The sequence below is a fragment of the Herpailurus yagouaroundi genome, unplaced genomic scaffold (genome assembly GCF_014898765.1).
Source record: "Herpailurus yagouaroundi ecotype Mexico unplaced genomic scaffold, PumYag 160, whole genome shotgun sequence".
Lineage (NCBI taxonomy): Eukaryota > Metazoa > Chordata > Mammalia > Carnivora > Felidae > Herpailurus > Herpailurus yagouaroundi.
Genome location: NW_024412401.1, coordinates 3,359,656 through 3,373,843, shown reverse-complemented (window position 1 = coordinate 3,373,843; position 14,188 = coordinate 3,359,656). Strand labels below are relative to the sequence as shown.

The 14,188-nt window shown below is 39.9% G+C and overlaps 1 protein-coding gene across 5 annotated transcripts in view; it reads left to right on the top strand.

The window, feature by feature from the left end:
* The window catches only part of ZDHHC21 (zDHHC palmitoyltransferase 21), a 69,447-nt gene that overhangs the window by 544 nt on the left and 54,715 nt on the right, over window positions 1-14,188 (top strand). Inside the window, exons 2-4 of one of the 5 annotated variants that reach the window (XM_040481263.1) lie at window positions 924-1,013; window positions 7,567-7,698; window positions 8,125-8,261. The gene's annotated coding sequence lies outside the window, so the exon portion shown is untranslated. Of the gene's footprint in view, window positions 1-923; window positions 1,014-7,566; window positions 7,699-8,107; window positions 8,262-11,214; window positions 11,415-14,188 lie in introns of those variants that run through there. The other 4 variants (XM_040481262.1, XM_040481264.1, XM_040481265.1 and 1 more) reach the window with 4 other exon arrangements.

Below are 14,188 nucleotides of genomic sequence, written 5' to 3'. Positions count from 1 at the left end.
CCCCGCACCTGCCCCCCGCCCCGAACCCGGCTCGCCGCGGGCCCGGCGGGTCTCTCAGCAGCTGCAGCAGAGCCGCAGCCGCCCGCCAGCTTCCCCTCCCAGAATTGGTGGCAGGGGTGGGGGTAGGTTCCTGCTCCGGTCGAGGTGATTTGGGGTAGTATTTTTTTTTTTTTTTTAAATTTGTTAAATGTGTGTCCCGAGTTTATCGCCTGGAAACTACAGTTTTCCCTCTCTGCACCCCCGCCCAGAGACCTGCGCAGGCATCCCGGGTTTATTTATGCTACCACAGCCTTTCATTCATTTCCAGATCCCTGGTGTGGGGCTGCAGAGGACTAGCAGGAGCAGAAATAGTTTGCTCCTTTATTGACCTTCTGCCTCCCTCCCCCGGATCCAAGAGTGATTTTGAGAAAATGGCTCACGGATGGCAGCAGTTTGCGCTTGTTACCATTCGCTATAATAAATAGGTCGCTGGATTTTAAGTGGGGAGTCCATTTAAAGTTGTGGTTTCTCAAGCTATATTTGGGTCACATCTTAAAATCCCTTGTGAGTCAGTCAGTGGAGGATGTCTGTATCTCTAGGGCTGAGAGAACCTGACCGGTTATTACTCGAAAATATTGCAGCATAGCAGTCCATAAAAGTACAAGGGGGGGGGGGGCGGCAAATCAAGGTCATTGTGGGTGGGTCATAAATCATAAAGTTACAGCCTGAAAGACGACTGAGGATAATTAAGCACAAGTTGTGTCAAATGGATCCTCAGCCTAGGATGCTAATATGTAACCTTTAAAAAGAATTCACTACCTTCCTTGTGGTAGTAATAATAATAATAACAACGAATAATAATAGTTATCATTTGATGACCGCCTGGTATGTGCTGTCCCTGGCTTTTTTGTGTAATGTCTTGTTAAATCCTTCCATTTCTTCAGATTTTACGGATGAAGTCCAGAGCGGTGTTTTATTTTGCTTTAGTTGTGCAGCCTCTTAATGGCCAAAAAGATTTTTGAAGAAGAGATGAGGTGAGAAGTCAATGGGAAGGAAAGAACTAAATGAGATTTAGTGTAGTGGAAGGAAAAATTACATTCTAGTCCCATTGCTTGGCACAATCTAGCTCTGGGGTCATGGATAGGCCAGTGACCCATGCTGTTTTCTCAGCTATACAACTAAGGAGTTAGGCTAAATTCTTTTTTTTTTTTTTTTAATTTTTTTTTTCAACGTTTTATTTATTTTTGGGACAGAGAGAGACAGAGCATGAACGGGGGAGGGGCAGAGAGAGAGGGAGACACAGAATCGGAAACAGGCTCCAGGCTCTGAGCCATCAGCCCAGAGCCTGACGCGGGGCTCGAACTCCTGGACCGTGAGATCGTGACCTGGCTGAAGTCGGACGCCTAACCGACTGCGCCACCCAGGCGCCCCATAGGCTAAATTCTTTAAGGCTTATTTTTGCTTTCCCATACTACTTGGCATATGCTACGTTTGTAATTAATTTAAAACCCTTTAACATTTTAAGCATATACCTGAAGAAGTATTGGTAAAATTATATCAAAATATAACTAAATATATATTTCCATACTTTTGGAATAGTACGTGGCCTAGTTCTAGAATTCCTCATTGGGGATGTAAAACAATGGGATTATATCAGGTCCCTTCTGTTAAATGTAACATACTTTAGAAGCTATAATTGGAATAAACGAAACAGAGCGTATTTTAAATGATGGTAACTGTCACACTGCCTATCTCTGGGGTATTTTATTTAATAAAATAAATGCATTTTAAGATGCATCCATGTAACCACCGGCTTAACAGGTAGATTCTAAAGAAGCAATAATCAGTGAATCACAAAATTTTTACTTATTTGCCCACTGCCCGATTTCTGTAATTCATAGGGATTGATTCCGAACCTGTGGAAGAGTGCGTGGATAACATAATGTCACGTATTAGTGAAGAAACTAATTGAGAAGTCTAGTATTGTCTCCATGGAGCTTTTTTCTGGGATTGAAATGGAGTGTGAGTCAATACAGCCTTTTTCAGCGTAGAATGCTTCATAGTCGTATCAGTATTGACAGGCATAACAGGGAAGGCGGAGGAAAAGCCATTTTTATTACCGGGGACTTGTTCCCTAAGCTCAGTCTTACTTTATATTAAGGCATAAAGGAATTTTATATTGCTTTAGTAAAACATTAGGGCTCAGATTCAATTTTTCAAGTGCACTAAATATAAATGGCATTTTAACATCCAGTAGAATAATTAGTGCATTTATGCTTCTTATTAAAGTTGAAAATGTTTGAACTGTTTTGAATCCGTGAAAAACACAGGTAAAAGACAAGAAAAGGTGGAAAACCCCCAGTTTTTCTTGTAGGCGGCATAGTGACTTTTTTGGTTCAGCATCTTTGGTAAATTGAATAAACCTAGTTATTCACAGATGTGTATACTCTCTCTGCACTGCTCTCTCTGGGGGTTCTCTCCCCCAAAATACATTAGTGTGATGGTAGTTTATTTACTTCTCTCCCTCTTTTGATGTACCCTAGGAAAAAGATGGGACTTTTCCAAAGTTTGTCGTTGGCCTTTTATGTCTCCCATTTGTGCTTTTTCCCTTGGGTAGATTAACCTCATTTAAGAGCCTGAGCAGATATCTGCTCTCTCCATCTACCTGTTACTGCTTCCACGAAAGGGCAGGTTAGGTAAAATTAGTATTTTACCACTCACTGATTAATTTTATTGTAGTTATAACTCAACACGCTAGGTGTGATCTCAACCAGGCTTCTGATTTTAAGCCTTTTATCCCATAATTATGGAATGAAACCTAACCTACTGCAGGGTGTTCAGCTTCAAGCAAGTCAGGAGTGATTTTTTTTTTTTCTCGTTTAGTGTTGTTATTTTCTTTTTTTTTTAGTTTTGAGAGAGAGAAAAAGCGTGAGTGGGGGAGGGGCATAGAGAGAGGAGAGAGAGCGAGAATCCCAAGCAGGCTCCCCATCAGCAGTGAGGAACCTGATGTGGGGCTTGAACTCACAAACTGTGAGATCACGACCTGAGCCAAAGTTGGACACTTAACGAACTGAGCCACCCAGGCACTTGGTCTTTTAGTGTTATTCTTAAACTGAGCCTGCTTTGGTAAACTTGGTGTGAAAGACCTCTGATTTAGGGTTTTTTGTTTTTTTCTTTTTTCAACCTATCTTGGTGTAGTGGGTGCTAGGGGTAAGTTGCTAGTTTCCCTTCCCCCTTGGAAGAACTTGCCGGGTTCATTTCTGGCTTTTACTGTATCCGAAGGGTTTCCTTGTGCCATGTTTGAAGCCAAAGCTTATCTGTTGTCTTCCGTCCCTGCTCCAATTCTTTTCTTGTCTTTCCTGGCCCTTTCCCGCATCCCTGCCTTCCTACATGAAGATTCCCATGCCGACATTTTGTACTGACTGAAGCAACATTTGGTCTCTTTAATTCGTATCATCCACACCTTCCGAGCTATTTGTACTTTCTGTTAGGAGATTCTGATGAAGTGTGTCCCTGTAGTGCAATATTTTTAATAGAGATATTAACTTACCTTTATTTCTCACTCATGAAGCAGATACACAGAGGAGTAATGGCTCATGTTCAGTTTTGCCTAGAATGGAGTGATTTGAAGACCTGTTCTAGAAGCGGGTTCGTGAGACCATTGATGGCGCAAGGGTGTTCTGCTTTGACACCTCTGCCCACCACATTGTCACAGAGTCTTCTTGGAGAACTCCGCGTTGAGTCTAAGTTCCCGACTTCACTACCTCATTCTTCACTAATTTCTGAAATTGGGTCCTGATTTGCTCCCATGTTTCCGTCCTTAACTTACCAGCCCAAAGAGATTGGGTTTACAGGTTTTAGTTCAGTCTCTCTGCTTGAGATCAGATCTCTGTTTTCGGTTTTCTGCTTGAGGAGACCTCATGCCAACATGTGGAAAGAAAACTTCTCTCTATGCTTCTAGTACATACCAGCTGAGCAGCTGGGTCTCCTGAGATTGCTCGTCTTTGACAAGTGTTCTCAGATGTTAGCTTTAGAGGAAGTAGAGCTGGGGCGTGGTTAAGTTGTATCACGACTCGAGTTTTAAAAGTGGGGACCCAGAAACATCTGGAGGTTACAAGACTAGAAGTAAAACTTCTTTTTGTCTCTCTTCCTCTCCTATCCCCACTCCCCTTTCAAGTTACTATTTTGAGAGTTCCTTATCATTTGTCAGGCAGTTTCTCATTTAAGCGTGATGACAATTCCAGGAGTTATTTTTATCACCATTTTACAGATGGCTAAACTGAAGCTTGAGAAGAAACTGCAGCCTGGAGAGCTAATAAGCTGTGTCAGAATTTGAATGTGGCTCTCTTTTTCGTATCCCCACAGGGTCAATTTCCTACGCTGTTGAAATAAACTGAATACCTATGTGTATTTAAAAAATTGAATTACATCGTTGGCTAATTGTTAGAGACAGCTGTAGCCTGATAGTTTAGGTAGAATTATTTAATGTGGCCAATTTTCAGAGTAGATCACATCAGAAGTTAAATGTCTGTATAAATATGTTTAAAAGTATATAGTTGTAACTTTATTTTCAGAAGCAGTTATAAGTTTAGGGGTGCCTGGGTGGCTCAGTCCGTTAGGCGTCTAACTTCGACTCAGGTCATGATCTCACGGTTGGTGGATTCAAGCCCCGCATCGGGCTCTGTGCTGACAGCTCAGAGCCTGGAGCCTGCTTCAGATTCCGTGTCTCCTTCTCTCTGTACCTCCCCTGCTTGCACTCTGCCTCTGTCTCTCTCAAAAATACATAGACATTAAAAAATATTTTTAAATAAAAATTAAGAAAAGCAATTATAAGTTTAAATTTTATATTTTCACATATTAACCATCTCTCTTGGGAACTTTCTGTGGGAAGTTTTATTGTATTCTTTTAGAAATAGCAATGTTAAAAATATCGAAGGACCCTTTATAGTTATGAAACTTTGGTACGTTCTTTGTTATCCCAAAATTACCTGAAGTTTTAAGCCTAGCATTGTTTCTGTCCCTCTTAGGTGAGATTTGATTCCGTGATGTCAGTGAGACTGTTGAATTAGATAAAATGTTTATCCCATTTGGATGCTATCTCTGGCTGCAGGGTGGCTGTAATAACTGTACATGTAGGAGGTGTCCTGGAGTCTAAGCCAGTGAATGACTGCGGTTTGACTCATAGACGGTTGACTTGTGCTATTACCTAATAATACTGACAGGAAGTACTGTTTTGCTGAAACATTAGGAAGCCACCCTGGAATCCGAGCCATAGCAGCATTGTTGACTTAGGCCATGTTTCAGAATATTTTGTTGTACCACATTTAATTCTGTGTGAGATTTTTTTTCTAGAGGAAGATGAATACGTTCATTTGCTCTTAGAGTAGCAGCTCCCCTACTTTGTCATTCCATATTTTGTCTCTAAAAATCAAAGGTGCAGGCAAGGAAACCATTCTTAGCTTAGTTCAGAAAGTTAGAGTAGAAACAAATTATATTTGACAATCTGACAATCACGGACCACAGAGTAATTGATGCTGGGAGAAAATACAGTTACAAAAATCTATACAGGGAATGGAAATGATAATGATTTTGGTGTATTTTTCACATCCTCAGTATGTAACAGTTTCCTTTTGCTTTGGTAAGCAGTATGCTTAACAAACTTGTAACTTGTTTATTTCCTGTCTTGGAGAATGGTACCACCCTTTACATAGTCCCTAAGCGGAAAACTTGGGAGCCATCCTACAACCTGCCCTTTGATTCCAATTGATCACCAAGTTCTATCAGTTTTACTTATTAAATTTTTTAAAGTTTATTTATTTATTTTGAGAGAGAGAGAGAGAGAACATGCGAGCAGGGGAGGGGCAGAGAGGGAGAGAGAGAATCTCAAGCAGTCTCTGCTCTGTCAGCACAGAGCCTGACGCGGGGCTCGATCTCACGAATCATGGGATCAGGACCTGAGCCAAGATCAAGAGTTGGCTGCTTAGCCGACTGAGCCACCCAGGTGCCCTAGTTTTACTCGTTAAATTCTTAATCTGCCCCTTTCCACATGCCTCCTGTCTTAAGTGTTCCTTCTTCACCCCCTCCTCTCCGCACCCCCCTTCTAAGTCACTGCTGTTGTGGCCTTATCATGTACCCTCATTTCTCACCTGGGTGACCAGTAGCTTATTTTATATAGTCAGTTTTGGAGCACTATCCATCCACCCAAGTCCATTCTTCATAGCATGGCTATTCTTTTCAAGGTGCAGACTTCATCATGGTATTCTTCCCCCTGAAATCCTACAGTGATTTCCCACTCTGCCAAGCGCAAAGTCCAGACTCATTGGCATAGTTTAACAGTGTTTTTCACTGGGATCACTCGTTTCTTGTGGGTCTTGAAATCACTTGAGTGGGCTGGGACTAGAATTATGTATGTATTTAAAATGAACTAGAATAAAATAGAAGAACAGTAGTGGAGTACATCAGGTATATTAAATAGACTTTTTCAGTCATGTATTTCATATAATCAGAGTGGCAAACATTTATATTTCTGTGTGTACTGATGTTGTAATGAAGTATATTTCTTGGAGTTGAGTGTGCTCCGAAGGTAAACATGTTTTACGTCATTCTTCCATGTGCAGTGACCAGGCATTTCACTTTACTAGGGTTTTCTCTGCCTGCTTTTGTACTTTTGCTTCTTTTGCTCCCGTGGTCAGAAGAGCCTCTGTTCTTTGACGCGCTAACTCACAGGTTTACTCTCTCCAGAAACCTTTTCCTGATGGCAACTTACCATGAGAAATGCATTCTGTATTGCCACCTTGTATGCACATAAATACTCACATAACTGAAAAAAGTTCCATGAGCCAATACCCATCTTCTATGAGATGCATTCTTGCCCTCTTGCCCCCTATCTTATGTTGTCTTACATGGTATCGATCTTGTCTGTTTACTGGTCTGTCTCCATTGAGGATGGGGCCCATCTCTTTTTTTATCTGTATCCAGTGCAGAGGCATAATGTACAGTCAGTAGAGGTTAATTGAATTAGTGAAATACTGAATTGGTAGATGTATATTATCTAGAACTCTCTACGGTATTATTATTTAAGCTTGAACTATAGAAGCTAACTTTTATGGTTGATTCTCTTAACGGTTCATTATAGGAGGATCACTTTTCCTTACAGCATTTTAAACTAAAACTTGCTTCTATTTTAAACTCTTCATTTTATGTTAATCAGTTGCAGTTGGATAGTTCTAGCCTCACATCTTGATAGACATTACATTGCATCTTGTCTCATGAGTGATCTCAGAATCTGTTGTCATTTTGTGCTTTGTGGTCAAGAGTTTGATGAAGCCCAAATGTTGGACACAGGATACTAATTTGATTTTATGGGAACTGGGTGGTTTCAAAAGAGAGAACTTTCATGTATGATGGAAATCAAGTGCAGATTTTGGGGGAGATGGGGTGGGAAATGAAAACAAAGTCAGGTGAAATGGAGTTCTCTTATTTCTGACTTTAAAACCTTTGTAATTGACATTTTCACAGTCAGAATATTTTAGTGGCTTATAATTTTTATCTTTTGTGAGAGATCATTATTTGTTAAATCATTAATAGATTCTCATGGAGAACGGTTATTGAGGAGAGATCCATTTGTTGGGATGTAATTAAAAAAAGAATGAATCAAGATAAAACCCCTAAATGCAAGTACCAGAAAAATTACAACACATCTTGGTGAATTTCCAATTGGTAAGTCTACATTTAATTTTATGCGGGAATATGTTTCTGTATTATGTGTCTTAGTATCCTTAAAGTCTTAACGTTTAGATACATTAAATAATTTCTAAAAAAATTTCTAAAAAAAGATAACTGTAGTTACATTATGTTTATTTAAAACATTTCATATTAAATTTTAGTTAGACATTTTCCTAAATAAGAAATTTCTTTTTCCATGAGAAAAGTAATTTGTACGTAATATGAATTTCAGAAACATTTTCTGAATTACAAATTTGATATGGCTTGCAGCTGATGCTTCTGCACTACATTTAAAAAAATACTAATTTTAAAACCATTTAATATAAGGGTAATAAATATAGTGATAACGAGAGACTTAAATATTTTGTGTATAAGGTTGTGGTGTCTAATCAGACTCCCTCAGCTTTCTTTATTTTTCAGTTGGTGGAAAAGAATTTATAAGTACATATGTTTATTAACAAACTTAGAAGAACCCATAATGCATACATAGAAAGTGAGAGCTTTCTTCTCACTACTGTGTCCTTCGTAAGCCCAGTGATAACCACTCGTGTTAACAGGTTGGTGGATGTGTTTCCTTCTATACTTTTTTACTTACGCACACATGTTATTTTTAATTTATTTATTTATTTTTTAAATTTTTTTTTTCAACGTTTATTTATTTTTCAGACAGAGAGACAGAGCATGAACGGGTGAGGGGCAGAGAGAGAGGGAGATACAGAATCGGAAACAGGCTCCAGGCTCTGAGCCATCAGCCCAGAGCCTGACGTGGGGCTCGAACTCACGGACCGCGAGATCGAGACCTGGCTGAAGTCAGACGCTTAACCGACTGCGCCACCCAGGCGCCCCACACATGTTATTTTTTAAATAGTTTATTTATTTTGAGAGAGAGACAGAGAGACAGACCCAAGAGGGCCCCATGCTGTCAGCGCAGAGCCCGATGCGGGGCTCAAACTCATGAACTGTGAGATCATGACTTGAGCCGGAATGAAGAGTTGGACGCTTAACTGCCTGAGCCACCCAGGCACCCCTATATTTTTTTTGACAAAAAAAAAACAATAATGCCATACAAACTTTTCTGTAATTTGCTTTCCCCTGTAACATTTACATTTGAAAAATTTTAAACACGAGTTGAAAAAATTTTATAGTGTAACATCTGAATATCCCTTACCTAGATAATATAACTAATGTTTTATTAAGCTTCGTCACATGCTCATCCATCTCTTGGTCCATCTGACAATCCACTTTTTTATTTTTTTTTGGTTCCGTTTCATAGTAAATTGCTGATATCAGTACATTTCTTCCACTCCCTCCCCGATACTTCAGCCTGCGTAGCATTAACTAGAGTTCACTATTGGTTTATAGGGTTTTTTAAAAGGCATATTTACATACCATGAAATGCACCAGTCTTAAGTGTACGTTTGCTGACTTTTGACAGATTCATAACCTGTGTATCTCAGACTCCTATCAAGATAGAGATCTTTGTGAGGGAACCAGAAAGTTCCCTTTATGCCTTTTCTTGTCTATCATTATCCTCCTCTCCTCCAGGAAACCACTGTTAAGCTTTTTCTCATATAACTTGCATTCTTTCATTCAGCACTTTGTGGGGGTAGCCACGTGCCGATCTAGATCTACCTCCTTTTCTCCTTTCTTTTTTTCTTATAAAATTGTGGCAGCTTGGGGGTACCTGGGTGGCTCAGTCGGTTAAGCATCTGACTTCGGCTCAGGTCACCATCTCACGGTTCGGGAGTTTGAGCCCTGCATCAGGCTCTCTGCTGTCAGCAAGAAGCCCGCTTCAGATCCTCTTTTCCCCCCTTCTCTCTGCCCCTCCCTTGATCGCGCTCTCTCTCTCAAAAATAAACGTAAAAAAATTAAAATTGCAGTGGCTTGGAAATAGTCTACACCTTGGAGGTCTCATAGCTTATTTGACCGTCCCCCTCCCTCTTCGTGAACATTGAAGTTGTGCCATATCTTTACGATTACGAAAGGCACTGTGTACAACACCTCGAATGTATATCTACCTCTACACTCCGATGAGTACCTTGGTAGCTATGACTAGAAATAAACTACTGGGTCAAAGAGTTTGACATTTTAATAGAGACTGCTAAATTGCCCTCTGAAGATGATTGTATCCGTTTACATGCATACCAGCGATGGGTGAGAGTGTCCTCTCCTGTACGCTCTCTCAAGACTGGATAATCCGTCTTTCTAAAAGGTTTTAAATACAAGGGATGAAAAATAGGCCTAGTTATTTCACATTTTCCTCATCAGTAATGATGAGCCACTGAATTTTTTTCCTTTGTGAATTGCTTCTCTATGTATTTACTTCATATGCCTCTTACCAGTCATACGTTGTAATCTTTTTGTTTAATGTTTATTTATTTATTTTGAGAGCGTGAGAGAGAGATGGCACCAACAGGGGAGGGGCAGAGAGAGAGAGGGGGAGAGAGAGAATCCCAAGCAGGCTCTGCACTATCGGTGCAGAGCCCCATGCAGGGCTCGAACTCCCGAACTGTGAGATCATAACCTGAGCCGAAACCAAGAGTTGGATGGACAGTTAACTGACTGAGCCACCCAGGTGCCCTGTTGTAATGTTTCTTTAAAAGGGATGCTGTATCTTTTAACTTCGTCTTTGGTGTGTTTTAGGCTTCACAAATTTTAATCCTCATGTGGTCACGCTTCACTTACGGGTCTTGTTTGTGAAGGTCTTACTCATTCTGAGATTATAAAACCACTTGCTGTTTTCGTCTACTACTCTTGCTTTTTATTTGGCATTTGGAAGAGAAAAATCACTGTGAACTGAGGTGACAGGAAGAATTTCATAGGGAGAGTGAGATTCAAATTGACCTTGAATTATGACTTGAATTGAAATAGAAGTAAGCAAAATAATGGGGCCATTTCGGAGAGGAGGAATGAGAGAAGGGATATTTTTTTCATATTCACGAACAGTCATAAGACCAGTGGCTGAGGCGGAGAGTCCTATAAAACTGGAAGTTTCGAGCTCACATTTCTAGATTTCCTGTAAATACTTTTGGCCAATTTTTATCATTTTCTGAAATGTGCATTTTGATGTTATCATTTTCTGTCATATAATAGTTTTCCAAATCCCTTTCTTTCCCGAGTGACTCGAATATTCTTCCCGAGGAAAATACATGGTAAAATTTAGTTGCCTGAAAAGGCAAGAAAAGAAAGGTGGTTTCCTACTAGAATGGTTTGAGTGTTGTAAATATTTATGTAGTCTGGTTTATTAGAGTTGAATTATAATATCTTTTAAAAAAGTTTGTGCGGTAGTAATTTACATCATTATTGAAGTTAGTCATGGCACTCAAGTCGAGTTACCAGATAGCAATCTTCAAAAATGTTGAAGTACCAGTAGGTCTACTAAGTTACATCAAAGTTCGAGTCATGAGCTCACCATTTAATGTACCAATTAGCATGTTCGAATCTCTATAGCTAATGAAAGTATTTTACAAATGCCACCCTGGAGACCGAACAGCAGCAGTGTGTTCAGTTCGGTTGTGGGTCAGGATGCGTAATAGTTTCTGTTCAGCCGGAAGCCACGCCTGGTGGATATTAAGCGAGTGGAGTGACCCTACAACTCTGCCAGTTACGTGTCTCTGGTTGTAACCTGATTTGGAGCTCTGGGAAGACTGCTGCTTGCTTCTGGACAGTCTAGCTGTAAGGCTTCTGTGGCACTAATTTTCGCTTATCAGGTATTTAAAAAAAAAACAAAACATTCACCATCTCATTCATTGTTTTCTTTGTCTATCCTTGGCTTACCTTTCCTTGGGGATGCTTATGCTTTTAGAGCTTGTTGTCTGTATCTTTTACATGCAGGAAGAAAAGACACATTTAACTGTACTTTTCAGTATCTAGTATTTTCAGTTGTGAGAAATCTTTTGCAAGAAAAAATGTATTATTTTCTGGTAGAGGAGACTACAGACAGTTCAAAAAAATGAATGAGTAACAGTTCTGCTGGTTGTTTTGCTGGCTTGTCTGCTTTTCCGTTTCTAATATTAATAAATTTAGAAATAAGTGATGAAAGTATCCTGTTCTCTGTAATTATTGGAATTCATGGTCTGTTTTCCAGTCCCGAACGGAACTGAAACATTGCAAGAAAGAAGGTACATGAAGTTAATAATATTGAACATGTTGAGAAACAGAGCCTTCTGTCATTTCTTTTAGCACTTGATGGTTGGCAAGACTTTAAAAATAAACATTCTTTTTAATGTTTCTCATTTTAACTACGTAGACAGCATACCATTTGTATTTGAGCTCCTTCGGTTTTTAAAATGACGATACCCAGTGTACTCTGTGACTTTCCTCACTTTAATGATCCCAATAGGTCTTAATTTTCTAATTAAAAGGTAATGGAGTTCAACTTTTACTTTTTTAGGGCCTGGACACTTTTTCCTATTTTAGAATTCATACGTAAGGACCAGATCTGATTTAAACAGTTGGGTTGTGTTATATTTGCGTTCTTGCCTTTTTTTCTGTGGCTCCAGTATTTGCATGTTCTGAGGACAAGAGGATCAGGGTATTACTTTAAAATGAGCTAATCCTAAATCTTTTTTCCTAAAGAACATTGGCAAGACCTCTACAGGGGTGGTACCCTGAGTCTCTTCATCTGATGATAGTAAGGGATGAAAATCTGGGAGTCATTCTGGACTCTCTCCTCTGTAACTCCTAATATCCATTCAATTAGTAAAACCTACTGGGATGGTTGTAACTGTTTCCTCGCTTGATCTCTTCTCCAAACCTAATTTTGGCTTTTGCCCTTTCTTAGCCTAACTGATCTCTAATTTGATCCTCGACACTAGAGCGTCGATAATTTTTTTTTTTTAAGTATAAATGTCATTATGCTAACTTCCTTGCTTCAGTAGCTTTCCAGTGCCTAAGAACGAAGTCTCAGCATTGTAACATGGCGTCTTTATGCCATGATGTAGCCCCTTACTTCTCATCACTCGCTCTCCACTGAGAGCTTTATGATTTGTGATGGCAGTTTGTAACACTGCCTACAATTTTTGTCGTCTATACCTCCTGCTCTTCCTTCTGTTTGCAGTATTGTCACTTCTCTCTCTCTCTCTCTCTCTTTTTTTAAATTTTTAATTAATTTTTTTCAGAGAGTGTAAAGTAGGTATGGGCAGAGAGAGAAGGGGACAGAGGATCCAAAGTGGGCTCTGCACTGACAGGCTGACAGCAGTGAGCTCGACCTGGGGCTTGAACTCACAAACCATGAGATCATGACCTGAGCCAAAGTCAGACACTCATCCGAGTCACCTGGGGGCCCCTTAATTTTTTGAGAGAGAGAGAGCACACGCGAGAGAGTGAGCAAGTATGGAAGGGGGGCAGAGGGAGAGAGAGAGAAGCCCGAGCAGGTTCCACACACTTAGTGTGGAGCCTGACGAGGGGCTCAATCCCATGACCCTGAGATCGGGACCTGAGCCGAAATCAAGAGTCAAACGCTCAACCGTCTGAGCCACCCAGGCACCCCTGGGTAACATTTACTCATCTTTTAAAACTGAACTATTTTACCAGTTACAGGAAGTCTTGCCCTAATTTACCTAGTCTCCATCCTCTATGCCTCTGGTGACATCTTGTCCACATCTCTGGAACTTAGCATGTTCTATTAAATCTTATGATTCTTTCCCCCACTAGGCTATTGGTTTCTTTAAGCAAAGGCAATGTCTCGTTCATCACTGTATCTATAATAACTTGTATAGAGTGGAGGCTCCGTGAATAAATTTGTTGAACTGAGTTCAACTCCTGGCCCTAACGTTGAAGTCTTAGGGAAGCTTTTGGATCAGCTGTTCCTTGATATCGGTCAGCTCTATCAGAGACACCTGGGGAGCATTTTAAACCCTTTTATTGGTTTTTGAGCTTTACTCCATAAGGAATTATGATTCAGCAGATCTGGAATGAGGGTTGTGAATAAGTATTTTTAAAAAGCTCCTCAGTTGATTCTGGTTTGTTTACAGGTTTGAGAAACATTGTCCTGGTTATTATTGTGTTATTCCATTGTATTTTCTATAAAAGGTGCCCCCTTGACCTTATATAGTAATTTATTGTTTAAGCTTATAAATTATATCTACTAAGGTAGGGATATATTTTACATCACTTTTTTGGTACCATAAATATTTTTAACACTCATATGAAAAAAGCCCCATTTAAATAGGGGGTCTCCTTTTTTTTTTTTTTTTTTTCTTTTCAAATTTGTACTTAATTCTTGTTTAGTTAACATACAGTGCAATATTGGTTTCAGGAGTAGAATTCAGTGGTTCATTACTTACATACAACACCCAGTGCTCATCCCAACAAGTGCCCCTTAATACCCATCCCCTCTCTAGCCCATCCCCCACCTATCTCCCTTATCAACCATCAGTTCTCTATCTGTAAGAGTCTCTTATGGTTTGTTGCCCTCTCTCTTCCCCACCCCCCTGCCCACGTTCCTTGGTTTTGTTTCTTAAATTCCACATATGAGTGAAAT